The 23,789-nt window shown below is 45.8% G+C and overlaps 1 protein-coding gene across 1 annotated transcript in view; it reads right to left on the reverse strand.

The window, feature by feature from the left end:
- LOC146854849 (leukotriene B4 receptor 1-like) overlaps positions 1 to 23,246 on the reverse strand; it is a 142,464-nt gene extending 119,218 nt beyond the window's left edge. The window contains exon 1 of the mRNA XM_085652223.1: positions 23,050 to 23,246. The gene's annotated coding sequence lies outside the window, so the exon portion shown is untranslated. The remainder of the gene's footprint in view (positions 1 to 23,049) is intronic.
- Positions 23,247 to 23,789: the final 543 nt, after the last annotated feature.

Genomic DNA, 23,789 nt, shown 5'->3' on the forward strand with positions numbered 1-23,789 from the left:
TAGGGATGGAAGACCAGTCATGCCAAACAGCATACTATCAATAATGGCAAGGATGTATCATGGCCAGGGACACCTGGGGAGGGATGCTATGATAAGAGCCTTTAAGCAAACCTGGTACAGTCCAAAGTTCAGACTGATAGCAGAAAGTCTCTGTCAGAGATGTCTGATATGTCAGCAATTCAATCCTGGAAAGAAAACAGTGGTGAGCCTAGGAACAATAGGCAGGGAGGGAGGACCCTTCACAAAAATGCAGATAGACTTCATTGAAATGCCCCCAGTCAACAGATTGAGGTATGTCCTGGTGGTGGTCTGTTTGTTCTCCAGGTGGGTGGAGGCGTACCCGACAAGAAGAAATGATGGGATAACAGTGGCAAAATTACTGTTAAGAGAGTTCATCCCAAGGTACGGGGTCCCAGTAACCATTGAATCAGACAGAGGAGGACATTTTTATAATGAAATCATGGGTCTAATTTGTGAAGCATTGAGTGTACAGCAGAAGCTGCATTGTGCTTACCGACCAGAGGCTTCTGGGGTAGTTGAGCAGATGAATGGTACCATCAAAAACAAAATTGGCAAAATGTGCTTAGCCACAGGAATGAAATGGCCCGATGTCTTGCCTCTAGTCCTAATGACCATTAGGTCTACTCCAGACAGAACAACAGGTTTGAGTCCACATGAAATTATCATGGGACGTGCTATGAGGCATGCATATGTACCAGTGAACAAGCTGATGACTATAACTGATGACATGATTTTGGATTACTGCAAAGGCCTGGCTGATGCAGTTCATTCTGTGTTTCACCAGGTTGGAGAAGACGCCACCACACTTGAAAAGAAACCAGCCCATGATCTGAGCCCAGGGGACTGGGTAAGGATAAAAGTCCACAGAAGAAGGAATTGCCTTGTTCCAAGGTGGGGAAGGCCAAGACAAGTCATCTTGACCACAACAACTGCTGTGAAGTGTGCTGGTGTGAAAAATTGGATACATGCAAGCCACACATTGAGAGTTCCAAATCCAAGAGATGGTACTGGAAAAGAATACTTTGAAGAATCAGATTCCAGTGATGATGCAGACAGTGAGGCAGTAAGAAGAAAAAAGAATCCTGAAAGTGGGGAAAGTGAGTCAAGAGAAATTTTCATCCCGCCAGAAGAGGTTCTGAAGAGAACAGTGCAAACTGCAGAAGCAAGTGCAGACTCAGAGGAATTGCCTGAAGTTCCAATTGACAGTGACCAACACAAAAAGAAGGAAAGGAAAGAAAAGAACATTCCAACAGAAGAGACAACTGAATCACATGAGGAAGTTGGACAAGTTCCACCTGAGATAGATATTGAAGAAAAAGGGACAGACAAAGACAGAGAGGGACAGATTGCGGAAAAACCCCGAGGAGGTGTAGGGAACATCCACAACAAGCTAGGTGAAGGGACAAGTAGACAGCAAGAAGATTGCGTGTTGGATACCCGAGGAGGGACAGAAGTAGGGAAGTCTCAATTGGTGGAAAAAGAGATTGTTGGAGAAAAGGAAATTGTTGGAGAAAAGAAAACTGTTAATGAACCAGAAGCAACTGAAACAGAGTCTGATGAAAGTGACAATGAGATACATGGAGGACGAGTTCTGAGAAAGAGAACTTGGCTTGGAGAAAGAAACAATAAAGAAGGAAAACAAAAGAGAAATGCTAAAGGAGATCTTTGGCCAAATAAGATAAAGAGACTGAGGTATAGACTGACACGAGTTAATTCTTCAAAAGCTGAACAAGTGAACGAAGTGTCGAGTCAAAACCCCACCGAAGAGGAGAAAGCAAAGATACCTGAGAGAACTAAAAGAATAAGGAAACCAAACCAGAGGTACAAGTCACCGGAATGGACCTATGTGGCACTGCCTGAAGAAGGAGAAGAGGCGGACAGCCAAGGAAGTCCAGAGGAGGCTTTACTGAAGGAGGTTGCTGAAGAAGAAGCTGTGGGAATCCTGAGAGTTATCTAGTCCGACATTGGAGAAGAGACGGATGTTCAGGACCTGATACAGTTTGACGATGATGATGAGGAGACAGTGAAAAGTGATGAAAATCCAAATTGAGTAAATCCATTGGAAAATCTCTTGGAGAAGAGAAGAAGAAGAAATACTAAAAATTAGTAGATTGTAATAATCTGTTGGGTACTTGCTGCCCATAAAAAGTTCAGTAGGGGAGTAGAAGAGGCTAAGTCAAAAGACACATTCAAACTAACAAAATGGCTAACACTGAGAATAAAAGTAGATGTACCTTTCTGAAAAGATGGTGCAAAATGTGCTGCTGCTGTACCGGTTTATTAATGCTGTTGTGGAGCGTACTTGCTCTACTGATTTCATTTAGAGTCACTATAGACACTTTAGAGGGTCATACTGAGAACAGGACTAATATAGGGAAACGTCCATTAAAGGTAGTTCCAACTAGAACTAGTAATGTACATATACATAAAGATAGGTCAATTAACGATTTTTCTAACAATGTTTTTTCTAAATTGTTGTATGAGTACGTAAAGACAATGGAAGTAAGGGATTGCTACGTTTGCATGCAGTTACCTGACTCTGTTTCGGAAGGAGTGACTTATCATCATCTTCCGGCTACGTATGGAATTTCCTGTAGTGTGTTGATTAGTATATTTTATCAGTTAGGGAAATTAGATTACAATATGTCTAATGTAGATAATATTCTTGGGCAATTGCCTATGAATAAAGAACTAAATCCTGCAAAGGAAGCTAACACTTTAGGTGAGGTTTTTTAGAAACCAAAGAATTAACCTTAGAATATGTTTTTAGAAATAATTTAACTTGTAGTTTGAAGGGAGAAGAGAAGAATTTTTTAGACATGGTTGAGAGAAGAAGATTGAACATGCACAAGAAAGCAGAAGGGCATAAAATGAGTGATACAATGTGGGATATTGAAAAAGAAAAAGAGTTGAAAGATGGAGCCAGTCCAACTATGGCTATAGATGCCCCACAGAAAGGAAAACTATGCATTACCAGGAAGAGATCCCAGTATGATTATTATTTCATAGGGACTAGTGAGTGCCATGATACATACTTTATTGCAACCGGATGGGGATTTAGAGGAGGAGAAGATCCAGTTTTCCCGGGAGTGTATTATATTTGTGGGAATAAGGCTTATTACCGTTTTCCTGACCATTGGTTTGGTACATGTTATATTGGCCTGATCTTTCCAAAGATTTTTCACATGGATAGAGTAGACAATGCTGAACATTTAACACGCTATAGAAGAGAAACATGGACAGAAATTGTAGGAGATATTTTTGGAGCTTTAATTCCAGCAGTGGGAATTTCTTTGAATGCATTTGGCATTCGGAAGCTGTCAACAGTGGTGGATCGCTTGTCAACAAGCACCGCTGGAGGCTTTCTTTTGGTTAATACAGAAATGGTTGCTTTGCGTGCTATGGCGATGCAAAATCGACTTGCCCTTGACATTCTTTTGGCAAAAGAGGGTGGAGTCTGTGGAATGCTTAAAGTTCAACATTGTTGCACTTACATTCCTGACGAAAGTAAAGATCTAAAAGTTTATATCAAAAATATTACTGATTTGCATGAAGAATTAGTACCACTGGAAGCTGAAAGTATCTGGACTAAAATGGCTAACAAGATGATTGCTATTAAGAACTTTGTAGCTAAAATAGGTAGTACCATATTTGGTAAGATATTATTTCCTTTAACATGTGTAATTGTTGCATTATTGATTCTTAGATTAGGATGTATGTGTTGTAGATATAGAAGAAATAAAAAGAAAATCACAAAAGAAAATGTTAAAAAGAGACAAAAGAAACCAGAAAGAGATCCACAAGAAATAGAACTAGAAGAGCTAAGAGAAAGCATGTATATAGAAACTAAAAAGGAAGATGAGATGGAAACTAGGGTTTAAAGCATGAATAAGAACAAGAAGATATTTCAAATTCTTCCAAAAGGGGAAACTAAATTGATTTTTTTTGTTTGGGGTTTTGATTTTTGTGGTGATTATATATCACCAAAGGGGGGATTGATGGAGCAGGGTTTTTTCTCTAAAACCGAATACCTGCTTCATTTTTTTCATGTTATAACTAAAAGTACTACTGATTAATTATTAATTATTAAAAGTTTGTCAAATGTTGTCTAATCAACCTTATTAACAAGAGAATTACACGTGGGAATGCTATTGCATGGCTAAATAATAAGTGAACTAAGTTGGTGAGCAAACTGACAGAAAACGATGTTGCTTATGTGATGTTATTGTGTTTTGCGCTTAAATTAATATGCAATAATGGCTTTTGATGTCGCAAATGGCTAGATAAATACACACACATAAGGGTATTAGCAGGGGAAAAACACTGTATAATCATTTCTGTGCAGTAATTCTGTTTTATGTTTATTTTGCTTAAGTTGTCCAATGTGGCCTACCCGAAAATAGCTGCCATCTACAGCCTGCACTTGAGTAGATGGAAATTTATAAAAAGGCTTTGTTCTGCCTGTGACCTTGCACCTCTGATGAACTGAAAAGTCATAAGCATGATGACAAGTCCGGGACATCTGCCAAGAGCCCCTGGAAGACGGAAAAGCTGATATGAACTTATTATGAACTCACTATTGAAACAAATTCACCTAGTAGTGACATCCGTAAAAGTATCGAATTAGTCCTGGACGTTCAATTCTGCTATTCATTATTTGGAACAATCTATGCATGAGAAGATCGTAATATCGAAAAAGTACCAAGATGACATTATTTCCACCATTCATCCGTTCTGAATAAAGAAATGTAACTTTATAACATGTAAATTTTAGTATAAATAATAGTAGACTAGAGAGGTCTAGCGCCACTTCTTCCCGAGCTGATGATCCGAGGTCCCTATGCTGACGGAGAGGACGATGACACTACATGACGACAGAAGACTCTAATTCTTCTACAGAGGACCGGTTCTGACTTAGGATCTGACATTTAGACAGAATAGGTAATTATGAGAGAAAATGATCTTGCATTTAATTGGCTTTTCTTACAACTTTAGATAAATGAACAATTTGTTTGAATTTCTGTCTCGGGTGGTTATTTCTTGTCATAATTATTGAATCTATTTGCATATTGTATGAACTGTTTTCGTTAGATTTACAGACAACTAACTGGTCGCATTGACCTCAAAGTATATGCAGGTTGGATAGGTATCGGAAAGTGTTTTTCCCCTCTAGAAGTAACGGATAGGGTGGTTAGGTTGAATGTTGGTGTAATGGGCCCCACCAGCGTGTGATGTGTGTGTGCGTGTGTGACTGTGAGATCACTCCGTCTGTGGAAGTAGAGGAGATTCGGAAGCTCTGATCTGCACCAGTTGCTCATGACAGCAGAAACAGCCAAATGAATTCAAGAGGGTATCTAGATCTAACTCCCACACCCTTAAAGGCCAATATACTGACATAATATCATGTTTCATAAAAAGCCAGAAAGACCTCTTCACATGTAGAAACAATATAGAGAGACATATGAAAGCAGCTGAGATCTAGTTGACCAAAACGTTTCTTTTTGTGCTGAAATGGTGCTGCAAAGCCACTCAGGTGTCTTTGTGGGTTTCTGTGGTAGGATTATATCTAACTATGACATTCAGTGGAACGAGAATTCTATTGCACCAATTCTGGCTAGCTGGCCATTTTGTTTGACCTGCTGCCCGAACTGCCCTAAGTGATCAGAGAAAGGCTTACAACCCTTGGGATCCCTAAGGAGCAGAAGCTAGCCTACTGCCCTAAAGGATTTGAGACTGCACAGTTTTTGGCTGCCATGTGGGTCTTTAAATCAGGAGAAGTAGTAAGTCATTGGCTGCCCAGTCTTGGCCTTGTGACCCGAGGAAGCAGAGAGATCTGCTGCCCCGAGGTCTTTGGGTCTAATGAGGCAAATTTAGACTTGTGGTCTTGTGGGGCCTTAGCACTGTGGCCTGCACACCCTATTTACCCCAGTAAAGGAGCATGGCTTGGTGCCCTCGGTTATTTATAGCCTGAAGAAGTGGATGGGTGTTTTCTTTGCCTTAATAGCACTTCAACCTTACTATATAGGCCCTGGGGCCTAAGGGAGTAGAGAGTGGCCAGCTGTTCAAGACTGTGGGAAATCAAGAACTTAGGGCCCATTCCCATTAGGTCACTTTGACTTTAGAAACAGTAGAATAATGGCCTGAGGTGCCAATGGCCCTGGATAGTTTTTAATTGCTGTTTGAAATGAGTGTGGGTTTCATTTCTGAAAGCAGGGAATTCCAGAGGCGATATGTTGTAATAGAGAAACCTGTACCACCATACATGGATTTTTTGATAGAGTGTTGAATAAGCAGGGATGCAGAGAAAAATCACAATTACCATATTGGAGTATATTTATGAAACCCCGTGCAGGTAAGAGTGGTGGGGCCTGGTGGTGGGGGATTTCGACAGACGATGATGAGAGAAAAATAAATAAATAATTCATTTTACCTTGTCATCGTCCATGGAAATCCCCCCACACCCGGCCCCATCGCTCTGCTCTTACCTGCGCGAGCTGCGGCTTCTATACAGAGGTGTTTAACTAAAATTCACTTTTGTCTACACCAAGACACACAGCCTGCAGTGGTAGTTTGCATGAGCTTGGTGAGGGGTCCTTTAGGATGGCACAATTCATGCTGCTGCCCTTGGGGACCCTCTTTAGTGGCTCAGGCCCAAGGAGTAACCAGAAAATTAAAATTCCCCCACTTTGAACAAAAGCTCTGATGGAACCAAGAAAGTGAAGCAAGTGAGCACCACCCTCCCCATAAGACCTGCCTTGTCTCTACAAAGTAAATATCTATCCATGCTTTTTTTCACCCTTCTTTCCACCCACTGATATCCACCATTTCACCTTTAAAACTTGTCATCCATTCATTCTTTCATCCATCATTCAGTCTTTCACAATTCCATCCACCCACCCTTTCATGCATCCACCCTTTTGCCCATCATTTCACCCATCTTGTCATCCATCTACGTATCCTTTCATTTACCCACCCATGCATCATTTCATTTACCCACCCATACATCATTTCAATCACCCACGCATCCTTATGTCCATTCACCCTCCCACATATCTTTTTACCCACCCAAACATTATTTCATCCACCCATGCATCCTTTCACCCATGCATCTTTTTGTCCATCCGCCCTTTCACCTATCCTTTCACTCCCCCACTCATCCCTTAACCCATCCACCCTTTCACTCATCCTTTTATCCACCCATGCATCCTTTCACCCATTCACCCACCCACACATCTTTTCACCTATTCACCCATTCACACATCATTTCATTTGCCATGCATCCTTTCACGCATCCTTCCACCCGCGCATCCCATCACTCACACATCCTTTCACCCATCTATCCTTTCACTCACCCACTAATTCCTTAACCCATCCACCCTTTCACTCATCCTTTCATCCACCCATGCATCCTTTCGCCCATCTACCCTTTCACCCATCCATTTCACACATCCACCCTTTAACCCACACACACATTCTTTCATCCATCCTTTCTCCCACTCACAAATCCTGCCACCCATTCACCCATGTTTTCACCCAGTCATGCATCCTTTCATCCATCCACCATTTCATCCATCCTTTCATCCACCTATGCATTATTTTACCCACCTGTGCATCCTTTTATCCATCCACCCTTGCACCCATCCTTTCACTCAAAACACATCTTTTCACCCGTCCACTCTTCCCTGTGCTTTTACCCACACATTCATCCTTTCATCCTTTTTTTCCCATACATCCTTTCTACCACCGACACATCCTTTCATCCACCCACACTTTCACCCATCATTTCACCCAGTCAAGCAGCCTTTCACTCATCCTTCCTTTTAAGCTTCCATCCTTCTTTCCCTTTACTATCAACCCATCTTTTTTAGGTAATTAAGAGCTTTTGTCTTCCAAGTTGCAGACAGAAGAGACTTATAAAAAAACCTACTCAGGCTGTAGCTGCTAAAGCAGGGGTTCACAACGCCCCTGCTCGGGTCTTACGTACCAGGGGTACCATTTACTAAGGACTTACAGAAGGTACTAAAGGTATTGTAAATTGGTGAAAACAATTGCACAGTTTTGTGAAAGAGATCTGGCACTTGGGACCTGATTAGCAGGAACCCAGCGCACTTCCCGTCGAAATCACATCAACTACCAGGCGTAGGGTGTCCATGTCAAAAGAGGCTCTTTCCTACACATGCGCAGTCAGTGAAGTTGGGCCAGCAGTGCCGGCGGGAGAGAAACATGACAGCTGCCTGGCAGCTTCCTTTTGAATCCCTTGTACTCACTGGTCAGAGGTTTAGAGATCCCGCAGTATTGGGAATTACAGCAGCCAGGTCCGGCACCCATACCTGCTGCACTTACGGATTTACTACTCTCTAAGGAAAGTCCAAGCACGGTGGGCCAGCGAGTCTAAAGTGTGCCGCAGGATGCAGATGCCGTCACCTGCTTATCCACGGGAAGCTTTCTGTCCAGAATCATCCCAAGGCTTTTTATGCAAGTATTGGATCCTGGAACAGGGCCAAGAGAGCCAGGCCAAAACGAGTTGGCCCAAAATGGAGGACATTTACTGAACGGAAAGAATTCCAGAGTTTTCTGCATTTATTTTCATTCCGTTCTGGTCAGTCCCGGGATTGATGGGCACAGACAGCCGGGAGGGCAGTGGGAGGGTGGCACAGACAGCCTGGAGGGCAGTGGGAGAGGCGGAGGTTCCAGAAGATGGCACATTAGCTCAGCGTCAGCTATAGCTTGGAAATACGCGTTCATCCTGACGCACTGCATCCTGGGTTTCATCAATGGTGGGCTGGAGCACCGCTCTGCCAATACCCCTCCACCCTGGCCTCGGGCACTATGTGTTCTATAGCAAGACCCAGGTAGTGAGCGATGCCCCTCCTTCTTGGCGTACATGTACCACACTGCTCAAGCCTTGGGCCCGACCTATTGCCCCAGCAAAACACCCCAATCTTCCCTCCAGCACCCCTGTTAATTGCAGCCCTAACAATACACAGCTCTGCAAAGTCATCTCATTCCTCAAACGAGCCTTGTACTGAGGCCTCAAAGTCATCTCATTCCTCAAGCGATCCTTGTACTGAGGTCTCAGTCATCTCATTCCTCAAACGAGCCTTGTACTGAGGCCTCAAAGTCATCTCATTCCTCAAACGAGCCTTGTACTGAGGTCTCAGTCATCTCATTCCTCAAACGAGCCTTGTACTGAGGCCTCAAAGTCATCTCATTCCTCAAACGAGCCTTGTACTGAGGCCTCAAAGTCATCTCATTCCTCAAACGAGCCTTGTACTGAGGCCTCAAAGTCATCTCATGCCTCTAACGAGCCTTGTACTGAGGCCTCAAAGTCATCTCATGCCTCAAACGAGCCTTGTACTGAGGCCTCAAAGTCATCTCATTCCTCAAACGAGCCTTGTACTGAGGCCTCAAAGTCATCTCATTCCTCAAACGAGCCTTGTACTGAGGTCTCAGTCATCTCATTCCTCAAACGAGCCTTGTACTGAGGCCTCAAAGTCATCTCATGCCTGAAACGAGCCTTGTACTGAGGCCTCAAAGTCATCTCACGCCTCAAACGAGCCTTGTACTGAGGCCTCAAAGTCATCTCACTCCTCAAACGAGCCTTGTACTGAGGCCTCAAAGTCATCTCATTCCTCAAACAAGCCTTGTACTGAGGCCTCAAAGTCATCTCATGCCTCAAACGAGCCTTGTACTGAGGCCTCAAAGTCATCTCATGCCTCAAACGAGCCTTGTACTGAGGCCTCAAAGTCATCTCATTCCTCAAACGAGCCTTGTACTGAGGCCTCAGAGTCATCTCATTCCTCAAACGAGCCTTGTACTGAGGTCTCAGAGTCATCTCATTCCCCAAACGAGCCTTGTACTGAGGCCTCAAAGTCATCTCATGCCTCAAACGAGGCTTGTACTGAGGCCTCAAAGTCATCTCATGCCTCAAACGAGCCTTGTACTGAGGCCTCAAAGTCATCTCATTCCTCAAACGAGCCTTGTACTGAGGCCTCAAAGTCATCTCATGCCTCAAACGAGCCTTGTACTGAGGCCCACAGAAGAGTCTGCGGATGGTCGTCGGCCCTTGCCCTCTACAGCTACTCTTGTGCAAGTACTGGGAGCAGGACCCCCGCAGCACCCCCCCCCCCCCCCCACCCTCAGCGCCTTGAAATCCTCGCGGGTGAGTAGTGCGCTCTATAAATGTACTGATTGATTGATTGACCCAGCTCTGCAGATGACCTCACTCCTCATGTGTGATGCCACTTGCTCTTCACGGTCTGCCAATGAACTGAGCCTCAACTGTCAGCCATGCCCTGAGCACTTCGTGCTGCTCCACTAAGGTGGACCGTGCAGAGCCCTTCCGCAGCATGTGACCTGTGTGTTGAAGTGCTCATTGTGAGAAGTTGGCCTGATGTATGATGTCACTAGTTCTAGTGTACACCTTATATCAGTCCAAATACCCTTATGGTGATTGGTTGTAAAGTCAACCTTATAGACCAGCTATCCTAGTGGTAGCATGGACAAGAGCAGTCTTAGGCTAAACTCTGAATGGCATGTGAAGCCAGCTGTGATACCATATATAATCCCTTGAATACCAAATGAAAGGACACCACAACAGATATATATATAAAATAAAGTGTATTTATTCTAGTCAAACCCTCAGCACTCTTTATGAGATTAGAGGTAAGTACAACACAGTCTTATTTAAGCATACATTAAGTCACACAGGTAAGTAATACAGTTAGGCCCTAGGGGCCACGCAAACCATATACTAAGTAAGTGGTATAAGGACCACTGTCACGGAAATAGAATAGGCCTAGGCCTAGGGAATCGCTGGGGCTACACTACACTAGCGTTAGTTAGGAAGTGGGAGGCCCACGGGATTCGTGTGCAGAGTGGAAACACTCACGCGTAATGCGTAAAAGTCACTAGCAATAGTACAGTTTAGAAAACGATAGATTTAGGACACTTCCGGAGTAGCTAGGAAGTCGAGACTGGAAAACTAGACACTAGGATAGTCACTATCCTGATGAGCACCGGAGTACCCAAGTTACCTAGCCCACAGGCTGCGGGTGCATAGGGGTGAAGATGCGTCGGTTTTCGTCGTCGACTCCTATGGATGCCTGAAGAAAGATGCTGACAGGCAGTCAGTGAAGAGTGTCCGGTGGATCCCAAGGCTGGGATCAAGAAGAGAGGAGACCTGCAAGCAGAAGGGACAGAGTCAAGGTCACTAGCCAGTGACCCCGTGGAACCAGGAAGGAACCAGGCGATGTCGTGAAGATTGCAGGTGAAGGTGAAGCTTGTCGCTGCAGCCAGGAGGACCAGGAAGCGTCGAGGATGACCAGGACCAGGAGGCGAGCTGTCCCACGAAGGCTCTTGCTGTCGGCGGCGTCGAAGTTGGACTAGGACTCACCAAGCCTTGGCAAGCGGAACGCACAAAGAACGAAGGACTTGCTTCTGGTGCAGACCAGGAAGGTCTGGGGTGCTTCTTCTTTGCAGAGAAGCGGGAGCCAGTCTGGAGGAGCCAAACCAGCGCAGAAGATTTCAGGGTGCGTCGTCACAAAGGCCACTAGCCAGCGGGCAAGCAACCGGACAGACGCGGCAAGCAGAAAAATGCAGAAGGGCCCCACGCAGGACTCGTGGAGTGTGGGGGGCTAATCTTCGGTGCAGATGGTGCTTGGGGCTTCTCAATCCCCGGTGCACAACTTCGAGGGTGCCTCAGAAGCTGCGCTTGAAGTTACTAGCCACTTTTCCCAGGTAGCCGGTCCCACGTCGCTCGTCGCCTCCACGGATCTCAGCTCTGCTGTGGATGTGGATCAGGGTTGGAGAAGTCTGGAAGTCAAGGCTCTGGTCGGGCTCTGCAGTCGGTTCCTCGTAGAACGTGGGCAAAGCAAAGGGTAGTCTCTTGATGGTGCCTGTTTGCACAGGGTAGCCACTCCTTGGCCACAAGGGAGATTCTTCAGTCTTCTTCTTTCGTCGAATGTCGAAGGTCCAGAGTTTCTGTTCAAGTTTGCAGGTTCAGGATAATCTAAAGTCTTGAGGCCCAACTCCCACTCTTATACTAATCTGGGGGGCTGGGATACCTGCTAGGTCACGCCTTATGGGTGGGACCGGGGAGGGGGTGGTTACACCCACTTCCCTTTGTCCAGTTTCGCGCCAGAGCTGGGGCTGGAGTGCCCCAGCGCCGGTTTGAACTGGACTATGCAAGGAACACCTTGTGTGCCCCAGGCATGTCTCATTCCTTTCAGCCCACCCTGCCCCAATACACTAAAGGCTGTCAGGGGAGGTGCTAGCACCTCCCCAAGCAGGAAACCTATTGTCCAGGCCTCCCTGGCTGGGATCACTCCCAGCTGCAGGAGGTCAGACTTGTGTCGTGGCAGCAGCATCCATTTTGTGATGCTGAGGCTTTGGTCAGAGGCTAACAGTGAAGTATGATTTTAACATGTCTTTCCCTCTAGAAGGGGGGAATAATATCCTCATGTCCAGAAATGGCATGGGGGTATTATTCCACAGTGTTAGACACCTTACACGACATGTTTCGATAAAGCCAAACCATAGTTACCATAACAGTCTAAGATTAGAAGGCACTTTAAGAGTATATGGTAGGCTATATCATAGAACAGCTATAAGGACATGGTTCCGAAAGCTGCAGACAGGCTCAGCTCATGCTAGAGCACCATCTCACATGTTACCAAGCACTCTGCCTCCAGGATTGTTAAGGCCTGCCATAGGAGTGGCTGATAGGTACACATGTGTCTATATATAAGGTAGATATAGATATACTATATCTAAGCAAGGGGTGATTACACGACCTTGCCCCAGCTGAGTGATCAGCCAGTTGTGTCTGATTGGAAGGCCAGACCAGGGGTGGCATAATACATGCTGCAGCCCCTGGGAGGCCTAGGGTACACCTATGCCCTGGGTACCTAGGGTACACTGTACAGGGTCCAATAAGGTGATCCTTACCAATTGGTTATGTACCTAGGGTACATGGAGTCCATTTTAAAGAGAGAGCAGACAGCCTGAGACCCTGAATGACAGGATCTCAGGCCAACTAAGTCGAAAAACCAGCTAGACACTAGGCAAAAAGTTTGGGGGTAACCATAGTCAGATATCCACCTTCCTACACTCATCATGTGTCAGTATAAAGGAGCAAGCCCCTGTCAATGATGGGTACTCCCTGCTGAGCCAGTGCTGGGCATTACACTCAAAGCTGCTGATGCACCTCTGTTATGCTCTAAAGTGCCCTCTGCTGTTTCAGTACTGGACCGAGGACAGTGCACCTAGGTACTGACCCACAGTACCTTCTGCTTGTCGATTGCCCAAAAAATCTGCCAATGCACCTCAGTCCTGACCCTCAGCACCTTCCGCTTGTCCATCACTCAACCCACACAAAAATCTGTCAGTGCACCTCAGTCCTGAACCACAGCACCTTCCACTTGTCCATCACTCAACCCACACAAAAATCTGTCAGTGCACCTCAGCCCTGGCCCGCAGCACCGTCTGCTTGTTAGCACTCAACAAAAATCTACCAATGCGTCTCAATCCGAATCAACAGCACCTTCCACTTTGCCAGCACTCAACAAAAATCTACCAATGCATCTCGAACCGAATCAACAGCACCTTTCACTTGACCAGCACTCAACAAAAATCTACGAATGTGTCTCAATCCGAATCAACAGCACCTTCCACTTGACCAGCACCCAACAGAAATCTACCAATGAACCTCAATCCGAATCAACTGCACCTTCCACTTGACCAGCACTCAACAGAAATCTACCAATGCACCTCAATCCGAATCAACTGCACCTTCTACTTGACCAGCACTCAACAGAAATCTACCAATGCACCTCAATCCGAATCAACTGCACCTTACACTTGACCAGCACTCACCAGAAATCTACCAGTGCACCTCAATCCGAATCAACAGCACTTTCCATTTGATCAGAACTCACCAGAAGTCTACCAGTGCACCTCAATCCGAATCAACAGCACCTTCCACTTGACCAGCACTCAACAGAAATCTACTAATGTGCCTCAATCCGAATCAACAGCACCTTCCACTTGACCAGCACTCAACAGAAATCTACCAATGCGTCTCAATCTGAATCAACAGCACCTTCCACTTGACCAGCACTCAACAGAAATCTACCAGTGCACCTCAATCTGAATCAACAGCACCTTCCACTTGACCAGCACTCAACAGAAATCTACCAATGCACCTCAATCCGAATCTGCAGACCTCCTTCCACTTGACCAGCACTCAACAGAAATCTATCAATGCACCTCAATCCGAATCAACAGCACCTTCAACTTGACCAGCACTCAACAGAAATCTATCAATGCGTCTCAATCCGAATCAACAGCACCTTCCACTTGAGAAGCACTCAACAGAAATCTACCAATGCACCTCAATCCGAATCTGCAGACCTCCTTCCACTTGACCAGCACTCAACAGAAATCTATCAATGCACCTCAATCCGAATCTGCAGACCACCTTCCACTTGACCAGCACTCAACAGAAATCTATCAATGCGTCTAAATCTGAATCAACAGCACCTTCCACTTGACAAGCACTCAACAGAAATCTACCAATGCGTCTCAATCCGAATCAACAGCACCTTCCACTTGACAAGCACTCAACAGAAATCTACCAATGCGTCTAAATCTGAATCAGCAGCACCTTCCACTTGACAAGCACTCAACAGAAATCTACCAATGCGTCTCAATCCGAATCAACAGCACCTTCCACTTGATAAGCACTCAACAGAAAGCTACCAATGCACCTCAATCCGAATCAACAGCACCTTCCACTTGACAAGCACTCAACAGAAATCTACCAGTGCGTCTCAATCCGAATCAACAGCACCTTCCACTTGACAAGCACTCAACAGAAATCTACCAATGCGTCTCAATCCGAATCAACAGCACCTTCCACTTGACAAGCACTCAACAGAAATCCACCAATGCGTCTCAATCCGAATCAACAGCACCTTCCACTTGACAAGCACTCAACAGAAATCTACCAATGCACCTCAACCAGAATCAACAGCACCTTCCACTTGACAAGCACTCAACAGAAATCTAACAATGCGTCTCAATCCGAATCAACAGCACCTTCCACTTGACCAGCACTCAACAGAAATCTACCAATGCGTCTCAATCCGAATCAACTGCACCTTCCACTTGACCAGCACTCAACAGAAATCTACCAATGCACCTCAATCCGAATCAACTGCACCTTCCACTTGACCAGCACTCACCAGAAATCTACCAGTGCACCTCAATCCGAATCAACAGCACTTTCCATTTGATCAGAACTCACCAGAAGTCTACCAGTGCACCTCAATCCGAATCAACAGCACCTTCCACTTGACCAGCACTCAACAGAAATCTACCAATGCGCCTCAATCCGAATCAACAGCACCTTCCACTTGACCAGCACTCAACAGAAATCTACCAATGCGTCTCAATCTGAATCAACAGCACCTTCCACTTGACCAGCACTCAACAGAAATCTACCAATGCACCTCAATCCGAATCAACAGCACCTTCAACTAGAGCAGCACTCAACAGAAATCTATCAATGTGTCTCAATCCGAATCAACAGCACCTTCCACTTGACCAGCACTCAACAGAAATATATCAATGCACCTCAATCCGAATCTGCAGACCACCTTCCACTTGACCAGCACTCAACAGAAATCTACCAATGCGTCTAAATCTGAATCAACAGCACCTTCCACTTGACAAGCACTCAACGGAAATCTACCAATGCGTCTCAATCCGAATCAACAGCACCTTCCACTTGACAAGCACTCAACAGAAATCTACCAATGCGTCTCAATCCGAATCAACAGCACCTTCCACTTGACAAGCACTCAACAGAAAGCTACCAATGCACCTCAATCCGAATCAACAGCACCTTCCACTTGACAAGCACTCGACAGAAATCTACCAGTGCATCTCAATCCGAATCAACAGCACCTTCCACTTGACAAGCACTCAACAGAAATCTAACAATGCGTCTCAATCCGAATCAACAGCACCTTCCACTTGACAAGCACTCAACAGAAATATAACAATGCGTCTCAATCCGAATCAACAGCACCTTCCACTTGACCAGCACTCAACAGAAATCTACCAATGCGTCTCAATCCGAATCAACAGCACCTTCCACTTGACAAGCACTCAACAGAAATCTACCAATGCCCCTCAATCCGAATCTGCAGACCTCCTTCCACTTGACCAGCACTCAACAGAAATCTATCAATGCACCTCAATCCGAATCAACAGCACCTTCCACTTGACCAGCACTCAACAGCAATCTACCAATTCACCTCAATCCGAATCTGCAGACCACCTTCCACTTGACCAGCACTCGACAGAAATCTACCAATGCGTCTAAATCTGAATCAGCAGCACCTTCAACTTGACAAGCACTCAACAGAAATCTACCAATGCGTCTCAATCCGAATCAACAGCACCTTCGACTTGACAAGCACTCAACAGAAATCTGCACCAATGCGTCTCAATCCGAATCAACAGCACCTTCCACTTGACAAGCACTCAACAGAAACCTACCAATGCACCTCAATCCGAATCAACAGCACCTTCCACTTGACAAGCACTCAACAGAAATCTACCAGTGCGTCTCAATCCGAATCAACAGCACCTTCCACTTGACAAGCACTCAACAGAAATCTACCAATGCGTCTCAATCCGAATCAACAGCACCTTCCACTTGACAAGCACTCAACAGAAATCTACCAATGCACCTCAATCCGAATCAACAGCACTTTCCACTTGACAAGCACTCAACAGAAATCTAACAATGCGTCTCAATCCGAATCAACAGCACCTTCCACTTGACAAGCACTCAACAGAAATCTACCAATGCACCTCAATCCGAATCAACAGCACCTTCCACTTGACATGCACTCAACAGAAATCTACTAGTGCGTCTCAATCCGAATCAACAGCACCTTCCACTTGACAAGCACTCAACAGAAATCTACCAATGCACCTCAATCCGAATCAACTGCACCTTCCACTTGACCAGCACTCACCAGAAATCTACCAGTGCACCTCAATCCGAATCAACAGCACTTTCCATTTGATCAGAACTCACCAGAAGTCTACCAGTGCACCTCAATCCGAATCAACAGCACCTTCCACTTGACCAGCACTCAACAGAAATCTACCAATGCGCCTCAATCCGAATCAACAGCACCTTCCACTTGACCAGCACTCAACAGAAATCTACCAATGCGTCTCAATCTGAATCAACAGCACCTTCCACTTGACCAGCACTCAACAGAAATCTACCAATGCGTCTCAATCCGAATCAACAGCACCTTCAACTAGAGCAGCACTCAACAGAAATCTATCAATGCATCTCAATCCGAATCTGCAGACCTCCTTCCACTTGACCAGCACTCAACAGAAATCTATCAATGCACCTCAATCCGAATCAACAGCACCTTCCACTTGACCAGCACTCAACAGAAATCTACCAATGAGTCTAAATCTGAATCAGCAGCACCTTCAACTTGACAAGCACTCAACAGAAATCTACCAATGCGTCTCAATCCGAATCAACAGCACCTTCGACTTGACAAGCACTCAACAGAAATTTACCAATGCGTCTCAATCTGAATCAACAGCACCTTCCACTTGACAAGCACTCAACAGAAATCTACCAATGCACCTAAATCCGAATCAACAGCACCTTCCACTTGACAAGGACTCAAAAGAAATCTACAAGTGCGTCTCAATCCGAATCAACAGCACCTTCCACTTGACAAGCACTCAATAGAAATCTAACAATGCGTCTCAATCCGAATCAACAGCACCTTCCACTTGACCAGCACTCAACAGAAATCTACCAATGCGTCTCAATCCGAATCAACAGCACCTTCCACTTGATAAGCACTCAACAGAAATCTACCACTGCACCTCAATCCGAATCAACAGCACCTTCCACTTGACAAGCACTCAACAGAAATCTACCAATGCGTCTCAATCCGAATCAACGGCACCTTCCACTTGACCAGCACTCAACAGAAATCTACCAATGCGTCTCAATCGGAATCAACAGCACCTTCCACTTGACAAGCACTCAACAGAAATCTACCAATGCACCTCAATCCGAATCAACAGCACCTTCCACTTGACAAGCACTCAACAGAAATCTACTAGTGCGTCTCAATCCAAATCAACAGCACCTTCCACTTGACAAGCACTCAACAGAAATCTAACAATGCGTCTCAATCCAAATCAACAGCACCTTCCACTTGACCAGCACTCAACAGAAATCTACCAATGCGTCTCAATCCGAATCAACAGCACCTTCCACTTGACAAGCACTCAACAGGAATCTACCAATGCACCTCAATCTGAATCAACAGCACCTTCCACTTGACAAGGACTCAAAAGAAATCTACAAGTGCGTCTCAATCCAAATCAACAGCACCTTCCACTTGACAAGCACTCAACAGAAATCTAACAATGTGTCTCAATCCGAATCAACAGCACCTTCCACTTGACCAGCACTCAACAGAAATCTACCAATGCGTCTCAATCCGAATCAACAGCACCTTCCACTTGACCAGCACTCAACAGAAATCTACCAATGCGTCTCAATCCGAATCAACAGCACCTTCCACTTGATAAGCACTCAACAGAAATCTACCAATGCACCTCAATCCGAATCAACAGCACCTTCCACTTGACAAGCACTCAACAGAAATCTACCAATGCGTCTCAATCCGAATCAACAGCACCTTCCACTTGATTAGCACTCAACAGAAATCTACCAATGCACCTCAATCCGAATCTGCAGACCTCCTTCCATTTGACCAGCACTCAACAGAAATCTATCAATGCACCTCAATCCGAATCTGCAGACCACCTTCCACTTGACCAGCACTCAACAGAAATCTACCAATGCGTCTAAATCTGAATCAACAGCACCTTCCACTTGACAAGCACTCAACAGAAATCTACCAATGCGTCTCAATCCGAATCAACAGCACCTTCCACTTGACAAGCACTCAACAGAAATCTACCAGTGCGTCTCAATCCGAATCAACAGCACCTTCCACTTGACAAGCACTCAACAGAAATCTACCAATGCGTCTCAATCCGAATCAACAGCACCTTCCACTTGACAAGCACTCAACAGAAAGCTACCAATGCACCTCAATCCGAATCAACAGCACCTTCCACTTGACAAGCACTCGACAGAAATCTACCAGTGCGTCTCAATCCTAATCAACAGCACCTTCCACTTGACAAGCACTCAACAGAAATCTAACAATGCGTCTCAATCCGAATCAACAGCACCTTCCACTTGACAAGCACTCAACAGAAATCTAACAATGCGTCTCAATCCGAATCAACAGCACCTTCCACTTGACCAGCACTCAACAGAAATCTACCAATGCGTCTCAATCCGAATCAACAGCACCTTCCACTTGACAAGCACTCAACAGAAATCTACCAATGCCCCTCAATCCGAATCTGCAGACCTCCTTCCACTTGACCAGCACTCAACAGAAATCTATCAATGCACCTCAATCCGAATCAACAGCACCTTCCACTTGACCAGCACTCAACAGCAATCTACCAATTCACCTCAATCCGAATCTGCAGACCACCTTCCACTTGACCAGCACTCGACAGAAATCTACCAATGCATCTAAATCTGAATCAGCAGCACCTTCAACTTGACAAGCACTCAACAGAAATCTACCAATGCGTCTCAATCCGAATCAACAGCACCTTCGACTTGACAAACACTCAACAGAAATCTACCAATGCGTCTCAATCCGAATCAACAGCACCTTCCACTTGACAAGCACTCAACAGAAATCTACCAATGCACCTCAACCCGAATCAACAGCACCTTCCACTTGACAAGCACTCAACAGAAATCTACCAGTGCGTCTCAATCCAAATCAACAGCACCTTCCACTTGACAAGCACTCAACAGAAATCTACCAATGCGTCTCAATCCGAATCAACAGCACCTTCCACTTGACAAGCACTCAACAGAAATCTACCAATGCACCTCAATCCGAATCAACAGCACTTTCCACTTGACAAGCACTCAACAGAAATCTTAACAATGCGTCTCAGTCTGACTCAACAGCACCTTCCACTTGACCAGCACTCAACAGAAATCTACCAATGCGTCTCAATCCGAATCAACAGCACCTTCCACTTGACAAGCACTCAACAGAAATCTACCAATCCACCTCAATCCGAATCAACATCACCTTCCACTTGACAAGCACTCAACAGAAATCTACCAATGCACCTCAATCCGAATCAACAGCACCTTCCACTTGACAAGCACTCAACAGAAATCTACTAGTGCGTCTCAATCCGAATCAACAGCACCTTCCACTTGACAAGCACTCAAAAGAAATCTACCAATACACCTCAATCCGAATCAACTGCACCTTCCACTTGACCAGCACTCACCAGAAATCTACCAGTGCACCTCAATCCGAATCAACAGCACTTTCCATTTGATCAGAACTCACCAGAAGTCTACCAGTGCACCTCAATCCGAATCAACAGCACCTTCCACTTGACCAGCACTCAACAGAAATCTACCAATGCGCCTCAATCCGAATCAACAGCACCTTCCACTTGACCAGCACTCAACAGAAATCTACCAATGCGTCTCAATCTGAATCAACAGCACCTTCCACTTGACCAGCACTCAACAGAAATCTACCAATGCGTCTCAATCCGAATCAACAGCACCTTCAACTAGAGCAGCACTCAACAGAATTCTATCAATGCGTCTCAATCCGAATCTGCAGACCTCCTTCCACTTGACCAGCACTCAACAGAAATCTATCAATGCACCTCAATCCGAATCAACAGCACCTTCCACTTGACCAGCACTCAACAGAAATCTACCAATTCACCTCAATCCGAATCTGCAGACCACCTTCCACTTGACCAGCACTCGACAGAAATCTACCAATGAGTCTAAATCTGAATCAGCAGCACCTTCAACTTGACAAGCACTCAACAGAAATCTACCAATGCGTCTCAATCCGAATCAACAGCACCTTTGACTTGACAAGCACTCAACAGAAATCTACCAATGCGTCTCAATCTGAATCAACAGCACCTTCCACTTGACAAGCACTCAACAGAAATCTACCAATGCACCTCAATCCGAATCAACAGCACCTTCCACTTGACAAGGACTCAAAAGAAATCTACAAGTGTGTCTCAATCCGAATCAACAGCACCTTCCACTTGACAAGCACTCAATAGAAATCTAACAATGCGTCTCAATCCGAATCAACAGCACCTTCCACTTGACCAGCACTCAACAAAAATCTACCAATGTGTCTCAATCCGAATCAACAGCACCTTCCACTTGATAAGCAATCAACAGAAATCTACCAATGCACCTCAATCCGAATCAACAGCACCTTCCACTTGACAAGCACTCAACAGAAATCTACCAATGCGTCTCAATCCGAATCAACGGCACCTTCCACTTGACCAGCACTCAACAGAAATCTACCAATGCGTCTCAATCGGAATCAACAGCACCTTCCACTTGACAAGCACTCAACAGAAATCTACCAATGCACCTCAATCCGAATCAACAGCACCTTCCACTTGACAAGCACTCAACAGAAATCTACTAGTGCGTCTCAATCCAAATCAACAGCACCTTCCACTTGACAAGCACTCAACAGAAATCTAACAATGCGTCTCAATCCGAATCAACAGCACCTTCCACTTGACCAGCACTCAACATAAATCTACCAATGCACCTCAATCCGAATCAACAGCACCTTCCACTTGACAAGCACTCAACAGAAATCTACCAATGCACCGCAATCCGAATCAACAGCACCTTCCACTTGACAAGCACTCAACAGAAATCTACCAATGCGTCTCAATCCGAATCAACAGCACCTTCCACTTGACAAGAACTCAACAGAAATCTACCAATGCACCTCAATCCGAATCAACGGCACCTTCCACTTGACCAGCACTCAACAGAAATCTACCAATGCGTCTCAATCGGAATCAACAGCACCTTCCACTTGACAAGCACTCAACAGAAATCTACCAATGCACCTCAATCTGAATCAACAGCACCTTCCACTTGACAAGCACTCAACAGAAATCTACCAATGTGTCTCAATCGGAATCAACGACACCTTCCACTTGACCAGCACTCAAGAGAAATCTATCAGTGCGTCTCAATCCGAATCTGCAGACCACCTTCCACTTGACCAGCACTCAAGAGAAATCTACCAGTGCGTCTCAATCCGAATCTGCAGACCACCTTGTATTTCAGCGCCAGGCACCACGCGTATATCTGCTAAAGCATCTCAGGTCTGCCCAAGAGCATCACTGGCCTGACACTACATAGGGTCACCTAAGACTATAAATGCACCTCATCCAACCTGCTATGGAAGGATTGAGAGCAGGAGAGCTCTGCCAATGCACTCTTGACTTACAGTACCAGTTCCAGTCGACTCGTGTGGTACCAGTGGACTCCACCCTTTCCGGCACCATCTATGCCATTTCAGACCTGGCACTCACACACAGCTCTGCCTGTGCACCTCAGTATGAATTACAAACATCCCTTCTTTTCCATCCCTTTTAGCGCCACCTATCGACCCACGCCAATGCACCTCCGTCCTACCTTGCGGCGCCTTCGGCTCCAGTGACGGGTCATTCATTCTCCTTGACCTGCAGCCTCCCTCCGCTTTTCCAGCTCTGTAAACCGGGCCCTATATGCGAATGCACCACAGCCCTAAACTACAGGCGCCCTTATATCCCAGTAGGGCCCGCACATCTGTAAGCATGCACCTCAGACCAGCAGCCTCCCCGATACCTCGCTATGGCAGCAGCTCACAGCTCCCCCAGTGCCTTAGGCTTAGAGTTAAACACAGGGTCACTGAGCGGCTTTATGCCGCTGCTTGAGGCTATAAATTACGTTGTTCCATGAAAGGCACAAGTCCCTCAGGGCTGAGGTGGCGGATCTCTTACCCACATCCGTGAAATACGTGGTCCTCGGTGAAATCTTTCAATCCTGGGGTTAGATTCCTGGGAAGTCCTCTCTTCTGATCTCTGTCCCCGGCCCTCGTTTGATTTCTAAGCGTGCTGTTCTCGCGCAGGAGGAAGTGCCTCACAGCCCCGGGGGAGCGCGCGGAGGGAAGCCCTGTGTGCTGGGTACGTACGGCCCTCGCGTGAGGCCCTGGACGATGCCAGCCGGGCAGGCCATATATGGGCGGCAGAGGCCCAGGGGTGGCACGCCCCCGGCCAGGAGTCATGGGTCCGTTATCACGCAATGGCAGAAGCGAGCTGCTATAGCGTGATGGGACCAGAGAGTGATGACACCGTAATGCACGCTGTGAGTGATTAAAGCATATGATTGCAACAGGGCATGAGTGCTACACCAAGAGGGAGCTTTGAGTGATTATAATATCCGTTGTCCGCAGTGAGGATAACGAACCAGAAGGAGTGAGTGATGATGAGAACGTAATGCACGCTGTGAGTGATTAAAGCATATGATTGCAACAGGGCATGAGTGCTACACGAAGAGGGAGCTTTGAGTGATTATAACATCCGGTGTCCGCAGTGAGGATTACGAACCGGAAGGAGTGAGTGATGGTTATAAGGTGATGAATGCAAGGAGCGATTGCATCACGAGACGAATGTGGTGAGTGGTAGGTAATGGCAGCAGGGAGTGATTATTATGAGCAGTGACGGAAGAAGTGAGTGAGTGA

This window comes from Triturus cristatus, chromosome 4_1 (genome assembly GCF_964204655.1).
Source record: "Triturus cristatus chromosome 4_1, aTriCri1.1, whole genome shotgun sequence".
NCBI lineage: Eukaryota > Metazoa > Chordata > Amphibia > Caudata > Salamandridae > Triturus > Triturus cristatus.